Raw genomic sequence first — 13,333 nt, 5'->3', positions numbered from 1 at the left:
CATCACTATTAATGACTCGTCTCCTAACTCTTGGCCTGGCAATTAAAGAGGTATCTTCCTCTTCCTCATTCTCAGAACTTTCTCCTATAGCTTTCCTTTTGGGAAGCGAAGCTCGAGCCTTGTTCAAATCAAGTGCAGCATTAGCAGACATGCGAATGGCCATAGCTACTTCAGGTGCCATTCCTCTAACACCAAATCCTGATTAAAAGAAGGATACATAATCAACACTAGAAAAAGGTGTTTAACATGTAAAAAGAAAAAAAACGTGTAAAAACGGACATATCATGTGTTTTCACCTTCCAGCCATGTAAGAAGAAAGATTTCCAAGTTCTTTGATCCTTAGGAGCAATCTTCAAAATTGAATCTACCCAACAACGGAAGTCAGGAATAAGTTCCACATCTCCCATGGTTGCTACAAAAAACCAAAAAGAGACGAAGTTAGAAAAAGAATCAGAATTCTCAAAAATAGGTGCGGTAAATAAAAGGAAACTTACGTGCAAAATTCCACTTCTCATGGAAGGGAATATTTGTTTCACCAAGCAAGTCCACCGTACGTACAGCAACGTAACGGGTGTACCATCCACGATCTCTGTCATCTTCAGGGCTTACCAAAACCTTTTTGCTTCTTGCAGTTAAGGTAAAAACCTCATAGTGCATTAAATTCGGATGGTATAAATGAATAAGTGAGAAAGGGTGAAGTTGACATTGGCTTTGGCAGATAAGTATCTTAGACAAGCCACTGCTCTCCACACTAGGGGACCGACTTGGGCCAAACAGATTTTAAAAAAACGGCAAAAGTCAATAATGACTGGATCAACCGGAGGATTAAAACCCAAAGTAAATGGGTAAGTATAAAAAGAAGAGTACCCACTTCTAAAGGAAGAAATTCTTTGATTTGGGGAAGGAATTGACATTCGAAGACTATTTCTCCAGTTACAATCCCTTATGATGGTAAGAATTGTATGTTCGGTCACTAATGAAGGATAAATGTCAGCTTTTTCTAAATTTACAATTTGCTTTTGAAGAGACGTTCTATCACTCCCAAAAGACAAATCACTGTGAACAATTTCATCGACTAAAGGATCTTGAGAAGAATCAAGGATTTCTTTACCTTTAGAAGAAGGGGTCTTCGGAATAGAACTCCCGATACTAGAAGAAGAAGAAGAAGGACCAAATAAACCACCACGAGCGAACCCTAGACCCAAGCTTTGAAGCCTACCTCCTCTGCCTCTCCTATGTCTTACGAGGGCATTGGGGAAGTGATCGAGAATTGGAACTTTTCTAGGGTTAGGGTTTGGAGATGACATTGTTGAAGAAGGATGTAATAAAGAGGAGACAAAATACAAGTAAGTAAGAAATCGCTTGTTGAAGATCTATGAAGAAGAAGGTAAACGAAAGAGGGTTAAAAATGCTTATAATGACAACCGTCAAACTTATAAGTGCAATGAAGGAAAGCCTATAATAAAGGCAACTATCATTTCGTGAATAGTGTGAATGAAGAAGTCTCGAAAAAAGGGGTGTATAATTGCAGAACCAATCAGAAGGTGACATGTATATAAGGCATTAAATGGAAGAGACAATTGAAGAATCAGTATTTGTCATAATATTAATTACGGCAAAAATTCCCTTTTATGAAGATCTACTTCCCAATTATTTACTTGATAAATAAATGGAAAGTGGGGGGACTATCTGTATTGGGAAAAAACTGAATTTACATTATAGGTGACGTGGCATGACACGTGGACTGATCAAATGGTTAAAACACAATAAATAGCCAAGAGGCACGGGCGACAACAGATAAGGGAAAAAGAAAGCAACATAGGTATGGACCATTACTAAAATAGGTACGAGTTTCGTACCTATCCAAGTCATTTAAAGACCGAAGATCGGAACAAGTTGAAGATACGAATCTGATGACGTAAAAGAGTCTAAATACAATATTAAATATCAAATACGTTAGAACATTTAAATTAAAAAGAAATGATTATGTAACGTTTCTTTTAATGTCATTTATTGCTCATAATTGCCTCATTAAGACAAAGGTATTACATCTTCTCCTAGAATTAACTATAAAAGGAGAAGAACTCACCATCTGTAAGGATACGAAATACTATTGGGATCTTACTACAATACAAAACTATTTACTGCTTTACTATCATTCTCAAAAACATTTTATTTTCGTCTCCTGATTATCAGTAACCCGAATTTCTTTTTTAGCTTTGACCAAAGACTCAGATTTTTGGTTAAACATAAAGGAGCAGCTTCAGTCCCCTCCTTTCTCATCGACTCCTCATCGTCTTCATCCATTATGTTAGTCAATTTTAATCAAACACTAATCCATTAATACAACTGATCATAGGAGCTCCATTTCAATGCATATGATATCAAGCAAAGCACGGACTAATTTAATAAAATTATGTATCAAGGAAATCTAATTCCAACAACAATCTTATTTCAATCAAAGAGCAAGAGATTACTAAACTTCATCACTAGTTGAATTTCATTTTCCAAATTTAAACGGCTCTCCTTGTATCTTACCACATATAGAGAACAATTGATATTAAAGACAAGAATAAGATAAACCTGAAGTTAGAGTTCTCTGATTAGTCAAATTGAGGCAATTGCACGGACTGAATGTGACAACCCGGTCAGTTGTCTCATGAGCTACCACTCTATTTTCCCCCATTTCAGCTTCTTTATGCTTTGTTTTCCGTGTTTTATGTGATCGGGTTGATTAGTTTGAGTTCGGAGAGGATTTTGATAAGAAATGAGACACTTAGTCTCTTTTAAGTAGGCTTAAGTTGGAAAAGTCAACCGGATGTTGACTTATGTGTTAGAGGGCTCGGATGTGAGTTCCGATGGTTCAGTTATCTTCGTGAGGTGATTTTTGACTTAGGAGCGCGATCGGAATGAGTTTTGGAGTTGTAGAGAAGATTTAGGCTTGAATTGGCGAAATTGATATTTTGCAATTTCCGATTAATAGGCGAGATTTTGATATAGGGGTCGGAAGGGAATTCCGAGAGTTTCAGTAGCTTCGTTGTGTCATTTGGGATGTGTGTGCAAAATTTTAGGTCATTCGGATGTGATTTGATGGACCTTTTGATCGAAAGCATAATTTAAGAATTCTTAGAGTTCTTAGGCTTGAATCCCATGTTAAATTGATGATTTGATGTTGTTATTTCCGAAGTGTTGAACAAGTTTGAACGATGTCATGGGATGTGTTGGTACAATTAGTTTGAAGTTTTGGGGGTCCCGGATAGGTTCCGGGATATTTTAGGCCGAAAATCATAGTTGTAGGAGGTCCAGGAGGGTTACAGGCCCCAGAACTCACCCACGCGATCCGCACAAAAATAAGTGCGTCCGTGGTGAGTGCAGTGCGGACCACAAAAAAGCGGGCGCTGCCTCCGTAGGCGTCGCGCAGACCGCACAAAAGTGGATGCGGTCGCGCTTTTGATATACAAGGAATTTTGAGATGATTCAAACACAAATGTCGTAGCCCTTCGTGTCTAGTTTCCAGAATGTTAAAGATATCATAATTTGGACATCTGTAGCGAAAGTTATGGTGAAAATACTAATGGCTGCCACTGTAGAGAAAGGCCTGTGCGGCCGCGGTTGTGTTTGCGCGGACCGCACTGGCTTGAGCGGACCGCGGTCATTTTGGTGCAGCCCGCGGTAGCTGAAATCTGAGGGGGTACTTATAAATACGAGGTTTGGGTTTTATTTAATATTTTGACCTAGAGAGCTTAGATTTTGGCGATATTTCGAAGGTTTTTCAAGGAATTCATCGGGGTAACTGATTTTAACTCAGATTTGGCTAGAGTACATGAATCTATCACTGAATTCATCATTTAATTCGTGATTTGGGATGGAATTTAGGAAGAAAATTGTGAAACCTTTCAAAAATGTAAAACGATGATTTGAGGGACCAAATGGTATCGGAATTGGATAATTTTGGTATGGTTAGACTCGTGAGAGTAAAAGGATTCTAGTTTTGTGAATTTGGTCAAATTTCGAGATGTGGGCCTGGGGCTTGGGTTTTGGTATTTTTGGGAATAGTGCCCTTTGTTGATTGTTTTCGCTTGGGCTTTGTTTTCTTAGCATATTGTGACGTATTTGTTCTGATTTTGGATAGATTCGACGCAGGTGGAGGCCGATTTGAGGGGCAAAGGTGTCGCGAGCTAGAGATTTCGCCAGTTCGAGGTGAGTAATAAATGTAAATGATGTCCTGAGGGTTTGAAACCCCGGATTTGCACATCGTAGTGCTATATTGAGGTGAGACATGCGCTTGATGATGAGCGCGGGTCATTTCATATTGGGGATTGTGACTTGGTCTATCCCGAGTGATGCTTCTACTGCGTATTTGATTAAAGCTTATTTGTTATCATCATTATTTGGACTGATTGTCATATTTGGGGCTTCTTGCCAATTCTTTGAACCCTTCCGGGAGTTTATTTACTATTTCCTCACTGTTTGACTTACTACTTGAACTCAGTCATACCGTTTTCTACTATCTTACAACTCAGCCACTTTTACTCAATTTTTTAAACTAAAAGATATATTAAATGATGTTTTGGACTGATAACTACTATCTTACTATTGCCCGAGGGGCTTATATGATTTCTGGACTGAGTACGGCCAAGGGCCAAATGTAGATACTATGGGATCGGACTGCGCGCCGCAGCAGTGTCATAGTGATGTTGATATGAGGCCAAGGGCCTAGATTTGATCCACGAGATGGCTTGATATTGCGCTTGGGCCGCAAGGGGCCCCTCCCGGAGTCTGCAAACCCCCAGTGAGCGCCGTCGACGATAAATAAATGGAGCGGGCTGCACGCCGCAACGGGTACTATAGGGTACCGTTCTATGTGTTGATTTCTATTTATATGTTTGTCACTTAACTGCTTATTTGTTGTAGTATTTCTACATTTTGCTTCCATTGGTTTATTACTCTCATATTACTTGATTTTAAACTGCCGCAGTATAGATTACTCTGTGTTTTCCGTGATTTCTTATTCTCAGTCATTATTTATGCTTATTATTCACTGGGTCGGAGTACTCACATTACTCCCTGCACCTTGTGTGCAGATCCAGGTGCATCTGCGGCTGAGTGAGGATTATTTCAGTTGAGCAGCGCATATCCGGGAGTATCGAGGTAGTTGCATGGCATCCGCAGCCTTGATCTCTCCCTTCTATCCTTGTTATTAATTAGTATTCCCTAGATGGACATGTATTAATTGTTAAACTTGTACTAGAGTCTCGAGACATGTGACACCAGATCTGTATGGGCTATGTAGTGGTATTAATATCTGAATTTCTGCATATTTAACTCTTTGTCTTAAACTCTTATTGGAGTAATTTAGCAATTTAACTGTATTAGCTGATAATGATTTTTATAAGAAAACAGAAAGGGTTGTTAGTTGGTCAGGCTTGCCTAGCAGTATGTTGGGCGCCATCACGACCGGGGTTGGGGTCGTGACAAGTTGGTATCAGAGCCTAGGTTACATAGGTCTCGCAAGTCATGAGCCAGTTTAGTAGAGTCTCATGGATCGGTACGGAGACATCTGTATTTATCCTCGAGAGGCTGCAGAACCTTTAGGAAAAACTTCTCATTCTTGAATTCTTATCGTGCGACTTTGTTGATCCGAGAACTAAACTTCTATATTCCATTCTCTCACAGATGGTGAGGACGCGAGCTACCGGACGAGGTGGACGACCACCAGTGCCACCAACTGAGACCACCAGAGGCCGTGGGCAGGGTCGTGGCAGGGGCAGAGCAGCGAGGGAAGCACCTGCATATCCACCAGCTGCCCTAGCTCCGAATCAGGCTCCATTTACGGATGTTCCAGCAGCACCAGTTCAGGCACCAGCTGTGCCCATCGTGAGTCCGGGTCTTTAGGAGGCCTTGGCCCAGATCTTATCAGTTTGCACTGGCCTGGCTCAGGCAGATTCAGCCACTATCGCAGCAGCTACCTCAAAGGCCGGAGGAGGCAATCAGACCCCTACTGCTCGCACAACTAAGCAGGTAGTGCAGGGACTACAGATGTCGGGGGCACCTCTAGCTCAGCCGGTTGTACCAGTTCAGGAGTTCGTAGTACCAACTATGCTGGACGATGAGCAGCGTCATCTTGAGAGGTTTGGTAGGCTCTAGCCTCCGTCTTTTAGTGGTGTTGAGGGCGAGGATGCCCAAGGTTTTCTTGACAAGTGCCAGCGGATGCTCCGTACAGCAGGGATTCTTGATTCTAGTGGTGTGGCATTTACCAACTTTCAGTTCTCGGGGGCTGCCCTTACTTGGTGGGAGGATTTTGAGAGGTATAGGCCGGTTGGTGCAACACCCCTTTCTTGGCAGCAGTTCTCCGCTCTCTTCTTAGAGAAGTATGTACTGTAGTCCTGCAGAGAGGAGCTGCGTAGGCAGTTTGAGTTGTTGATGCAGGTGGGTATGACCGTGAACCAGTATGAGATAAGGTTTTCTGAGTTGTCTCATCATGCCATTTGGATGATTCCGACAGATCGTGAGAGGATCAGGAGATTTGTGGATGGCCTTAACTACAATCTCCGTATTCTGATGACTAGAGAGAGCGTATTGGGTGCTACGTTCGAGGATGTAGTTGATATCGCTCGTGAGATTGAGACGGTTCGCCGTCGGGAGCGAGAGGAGAGGGAGGCCAAGAGGCCTTGAGGATCGGGCAGTTACAGTGGTGCTCCTTCGACAGGCCAGTTCCAGCATGGTAGAGGTCGTTCTTTCAGACCTGCTCATTCGGCCCATCCAGAGTATCGTGGGGCATCTTCCGGTCGTGGTCATCATGGGTCTCAGCAGGGCTAGCCTTCACTCAGCGCCCTTCTAGCTCAGAGTTCATCTCATACCCCATCAGCTCAGGGTTCTTCTGTGCCGAGTGCATCAGCTAGTCATTCCGGTGCGAGGGTTTCCTTTCAGTCCCCATCTCCAGCACCGGGTAGTTGTTATGAGTGCGGAGAGTTTGGGCATATAAGGAGGCAATTTCCTCGACTTCGCAGCGGTCAGTATCAACAAACGGGTTAGCCCTCAACTTCTGCTCCAGTTACTTCACCACCCGCCCAGCCAGCTAGGGGTGGAGGTCAGGCAGCCAGGGGTCGCCCTAGAGGAGGAGGTCGATCAGGGGGCGGTCAGGCCCGTTTCAATGCACTCCTAGGCAGACCCGACGTCATTGCTTCGGATGCTGTCATTACAGGTATTGTTTTAGTCTGCCACAGAGATGCCTTTGCATTATTTGATCCCAGTTCCACCTTTTTTATGTGTCATCATACTTTGCTCATTATTTGGGTATGCCCCGTGAGTTTCTTGCTTTACCTGTTCATATATCTACCCCGGTGGGCGATACTGTTGTTGTAGACCATGTGTACCGGTCATGTGTGGTGACTATTGGGGGTCTGGAGACCCGAGTAGATCTATTGTTATTGAGCATGGTGGATTTTGATGTCATTTTGGGCATGGATTGGCTATCCCCGTGTCATGCTATTCTAGACTGTCATGCTAAGACAGCCATTTTGGCTATGCCGGGTGTACCGCAGATCAAGTGGCGTGGAGTGACTGATTATGTTCCTAGTAGAGTGATATCCTTCTTGAAGGCCCAACGTATGGTTGGGAAGGGTTGCCTTTCATATCTAGCATTTGTGAGGGATGTTGGAGCCGAGACTCCTAGTATTGATTCTGTTCCAGTTGTGAGGGATTTTCCCGATGTTTTTCCTGCAGACCTGCCGGATATGCCACCGGACAAGGATATTGATTTTGGTATTGACCTGGTGCCGGGAACTAAGCCCATTTCTATTCTGTCGAATCGTATGGCACCAGCAGAGTTGAAGGAATTGAAAGAACAACTTCAGGAACTCCTAGATAAGGGGTTCATTCGGCCTAGTGTGTCACCTTGGGGTGCGCCCGTTCTGTTTATGAAGAAGAAGGATGGTACAATGAGAATGTGCATCGATTATAGGCAATTGAACAAAGTAATAATTAAGAACAAGTATCATTTGCCTCGCATTGATGATTTATTTGATCAGCTTCAGGAAGCGAGAGTGTTCTCCAAGATTGATCTCCATTCGGGCGATCACCAGTTGAAGATCAGGGATTCAGATATTCTTAAGACTACTTTCAGGACCAGATATGGTCATTATAAGTTTCTTGTTATGTCTTTCGGGCTAACCAATGCCCCAGCAACATTCATGCATTTGATGAACACCGTGTTCCGGCCTTATCTCAATTCATTCGTCATAGTCTTTATTGACGATATTCTGGTGTATTCGCGTAGTCAGGAGGAGCACGCGGAGCATTTGAGAGTTGTGTTGCAGAGATTGAGAGAGGAGAAGCTTTATGCAAAATTCTCCAAGTGTGAGTTTTGACTCAATTCAATGGCTTTCTTGGGGCACGTGGTGTCCAACGAGGGTATTCAGGTTGATCCAAAGAACATAGAGGCGATTCAGAGTTGGCCTAGACCGTTCTCAGCCACAGAGATTCGTAGCTTTCTCGATTTGGCAGGCTATTATCGCCGGTTTGTTCAGGGATTTTCATCTATCGCAGCGCCTTTGACCAAGTTGACTCAAAAGGGTGTTTCATTGGTATGGTCGAACGAGTGTGAGGAGAGGTTTCAGAAGCTCAAGACAGCCTTGACCACAGCTCCAATATTGGTTTTTCCATCAGCTTCAGGTTCATATACCGTGTATTGTGATGCTTCGAGAGTTGGGATTGGTTGTGTACTGATGCAGGAGGGTAGAGTCATTGCCTATGCTTTTCGTCAGTTGAAGCCCCATGAGAAAAACTACCCTGTTCATTATTTGGAGTTGGCTGCAATAGTTCATGCATTGAAGATTTGGAGGTACTACTTATATGGCGTATCTTGTGAGGTATTCACTGATCACCGAAATCTTCAGCATTTGTTCAAGCAAAAGGATCTTAATTTGAGGCAGTGAAGATGGTTAGAGTTGCTTAAGGATTATGATATTACCATATTGTATCACCCGAGGAAGGCCAATGTGGTAACCGATGCTTTGAGCCGAAAGACAGTGAGTATGGGGAGTTTGGCATATATTCTAGTTGGGGAGAGACCCCTTGTAGTTGATGTTCAGGCCTTAGACAATCGGTTTGTGAGACTAGATATTTCGGAGCCTAGTCGGGTGTTGGCTTGTGTGGTTTCTCGGTCTTCCTTATATGATCGCATCAGAGAGCACCAGTATGATGATCCACACTTGCTTGTCCTTAAGGACAGAGTTCAGCATGATGATGCCAAAGATGTGACCATGAGTAATGATGGTGCGTTGAGGATTCAGGGCCGGATTTGTGTGCCCAATATGGATGGGCTTAGAGAGTTGATTCCGGAGGCCCATAGCTCGTGGTATTCCATTCATCCGGGTGCTGCGAAGATGTATCAGGATTTGAGGCAGCACTATTGGTGGAGAAGAATGAAGAAAGATATCGTGGGATTTGTAGCTCGGTGTCTCAATTATCAGCAGGTGAAATATGAGCATCAGAGACCAGGTGGCTTGCTTCAGCAGATGGTTATTCCCGGGTAGAAGTGGGAGAAGATTACTATGGACTTTGTTGTTGGACTTCCACGGACTTTGACCAAGTCTGATCGGCTGACCAAGTCTGCGCACTTCATTCCTGTGTGTACTACCTATTCTTCAGAGCGGTTGGTAGGGATTTATATCCGGGAGATTGTTCGGTTGCATGGTATTCCGGTTTCCATCATCTCATTTAGAGGTACTCAGTACACTTCGTAGTTTTGGAGGGCCGTGCAGAGGGAGTTGGGTACTCAGGTGGAATTGAGCACAGCATTTCATTCTCAGACGGACGGACAGTCCGAGCATACTATCCAGATATTGGAGGACATGTTGCGTGCTTGTGTTATTGATTTTGGAGGTTCATGGGATGAGTTTTTGCCACTTGCAGAGTTTGCTTACAACAACAGCTACCAGTTGAGTATTCACATGGCTCCGTATGGGGCTTTGTATGGGAGGCGGTGTAGATCTCCTGTTGGTTGGTTCGAGCCCGGCGAGGCTAGGCTATTGGGGATAGATTTGGTTCAGGACGCCTTAGAGAAGGTGAAGGTGATTCAGGAGAGGTTTCGTACAGCACAGTCGCGTCAGAAGAGCTATGCGGACCGGAAGGTTCGAGATGTATCCTACATGATTGGTGAGAAGGTCTTGCTGAAGGTTTCGCCCATGAAGGGTGTTATGAGATTTGGGAGGAAAGGAAAGTTGAGTCCGCAATTTATTGGGCTGTTTGAGGTGCTTCGGAGGATTGGGGAGGTGGCTTATAAGCTTGCTTTGCCACCCAGCTTGTCTAGCGTGCATCCGGTATTTCATGTTTCTATGCTCCGGAAGTATATTGGGGATCCGTCTCATGTTTTGGACTTCAGCACGGTTCAGTTGGACTATGATTTGACATATGATGTGGAGTTAGTGGCTATTTTGGGTCGTCAGGTTCGGAAGTTGAGGTCAAAGGATATAGCTTCAGTGAAAGTGCAGTGGAGAGGTCGGCCCATAGAGGAGGCTACCTGGGAGACCGAGCGGGATATGCAGAGCAGATATCCACACTTATTCGAGGCTTCAGGTATGTTTCTTGACTTGTTCGAGGACGAACATTTGTTTAAGTTGGGGAGGATGTGACAACCCGGCCAGTCGTCTCATGAGTTACCGCTCTGTTTTTCCCCATTTCAGCTTCTTTATGCTTCGTTATTCGTGTTTTATGTGATCGGGATGATTAGTTTGAGTTCAGAGAGGATTAAGGTAAGAAATGAGACACTTAGTCTCTTTTAAAAAGGCTTAAGTTGAAAAAGTCAACCGGATGTTGACTTATATGTTAGAGGGCTCAGATGTGAGTTCTGATGGTTCGGTTAGCTTCGGGAGGTGATTTAGGAGCGCGATCGGAATGGGTTTTGGAGTTGTAGAGAAGATTTAGGCTTGAATTGGCGAAATTGATATTTGGCAATTTCCAGTTGATAGGCGAGATTTTGATATAGGGGTCGGAATGGAATTTTGACAGTTTCAGTAGCTTCGTTGTGTCATTTGGGATGTGTGTGCAAAATTTTAGGTCATTAGGACGTGATTTGATAGACTTTTTGATCGAAAGCATAATTTAAGAATTCTTGGAGTTCTTAGGCTTGAATCCCATGTGAAATTGATGATTTGATGTTGTTGTAAGAGTTTCGAAGTGTTGAACAAGTTTGAACGATGTCATGGGATGCGTTGGTACAATTAGTTTGAAGTTCCGGGGGTACCGGATAGGTTCCGGGATGTTTTAGGCCGAAAATCATAGTTGTAGGAGGTCCAGGAGGGTTGCAGTCCCCAGAACTCACCCACGCGGTCCGCACAAAAATAAGTGCGCCCGCGGTGAGTGCAGTGCGGACCGCACAAAAGCGGGTGCGGGCGCGGTAGGCGTCACGCGGACCGCACAAAAGTGGGTACGGCCGCGATGAAGAAACGTTCCGCTGGTCTTATCTCGAAAGCTCATATCTTTTGATATACAAGGAATTTTGAGATGTTTCAAAAACGAAAGTTGTAGCCCTTCGTGTCTAGTTTCCAGAAAGTTAAAAGTTATGGCCAAAATACTAAATCCTGTCACTGCAGAGGAAGGCTTGTGCGGCCGCGGTTGTGTTTGCACGGACCGCACTGGCTTGCGCGGACTGTGGCCATTTTGTGCGGCCCGCGGTAGCTGAAATCTGAGGGGGTACCTATAAATACGAGGTTTTGGGTTTTATTTAATATTTTGACCTAGAGAGCTCAGATTTTGGCGATTTTTCGAAGGTTTTCAAGGAATTCATCGGGGTAACTGATTTTAACTCAGATTTGGCTAGAGTACATGAATCTATCACTGAATTCATCATTTAATTCGTGATTTGGGATGGAATTTGGGAAGAAAATTGTGAAACCTTTCAAAAATATAAAACGATGATTTGAGGGACCAAATGGTATCAAAATTGGATAATTTTGGTATGGTTAGACTCGTGAGAGTATAAGGATTCTAGTTTTGTGAATTTGGTCAAATTTCGAGATGTGGGTCCGGGGCTCGGGTTTTGGTATTTTCGGGAATAGTGCCCTTTGTTGACTGTTTCCGCTTGGGCTTTGTTCCTTTAGCATATTGTGACGTATTCGTTCCAATTTTGGATAGATTCGACGCATGTGGAGGCCGATTTGAGGGGCAAAGGCGTCGCGAGCTAGAGATTTCGCCGGTTCGAGGTGAGTAATTAATGTAAATGATGTCCTGAGGGTTTAAAACCCCGAATTTGCACATCGTAGTGCTATATTGAGGTAAGACACACGCTTGATGATGAGCGCGAGTCGTTTACTATTGGGGATTGTGACTTGGTTCGTCCCGAGTGATGCTTCTACTGCGTATTTGATTAAAGCTTATTTGTTATCATCATTATTTGGACTGATTGTCATATTTGGGGCTTCTTGCCAATTCTTTGAACCCTCCGGGGAGTTTATTTACTATTTCCTCACTGTTTGACTTACTACTTGAACTCAGTCGTACCGTTTTCTACTGTCTTACAACTCAGCCACTTTTACTCGATTCTTGAAACTAAAAGATATATTAAATGATGTTTTGGGCTGAGAACTACTATCTTACTATTGCCCGAGGGGCTTATATGATTTCTGGACTGAGTATGTGAGGATACTATTGGATCGGGCTGCGCACCGCAACAGTGTTATACTGATATTGATATGAGGCTGAGGGCCTAGATTTGATGCCACGAGATGGCTTGATATTGCGCTTGGTCCGCAAGGGGCCCCTCCCGGAGTCTGCACACCCCCAGTGAGTGTCGTCGACGATAAATAAATAGAGCGGGTTGCACGTCACAGCGGGTACTATAGGGTATTGTTCTATGTGTTAATTTGTCTTTATATGTTTGTCACTTAACTGCTTATTTGTTGTAGTATTTTTACATTTTGCTTCCATTGGTTTATTACTCTCATATTACTTGTTTTTAAACTGCCGCAGTATAGATTACTCTGTGTTTTCTGTGATTTCTTATTCTCAGTCATTATTTATGCTTATTACTCACTGGGTCGGAGTACTCACATTACTCTCTGCACTTTGTGTGCAGATCCAGGTACATCTGAGGCTGAGTGAGGATTATTTCAGTTGAGCAGCGCATATCCGGGAGCATCGAGGTAGCTGCATGGCGTCTGCAGCCCTTATCTATCCCTTCTATCCTTGTTATTAATTAGTATTCCCTAGATGGACATGTATTAGGTTGTTAAACTTTTACTAGAGGCTCGAGACTTGTGACACCAGATCTGTATGGGCTATGTAGTGGTATTATTATATGAATTTCCGCATATTTAACTCGTTGTCTTAAACT

This window comes from Nicotiana sylvestris, chromosome 12 (genome assembly GCF_000393655.2).
Source record: "Nicotiana sylvestris chromosome 12, ASM39365v2, whole genome shotgun sequence".
Taxonomy (NCBI): domain Eukaryota; kingdom Viridiplantae; phylum Streptophyta; class Magnoliopsida; order Solanales; family Solanaceae; genus Nicotiana; species Nicotiana sylvestris.
Note: the sequence above shows the minus strand (reverse complement) of the source record.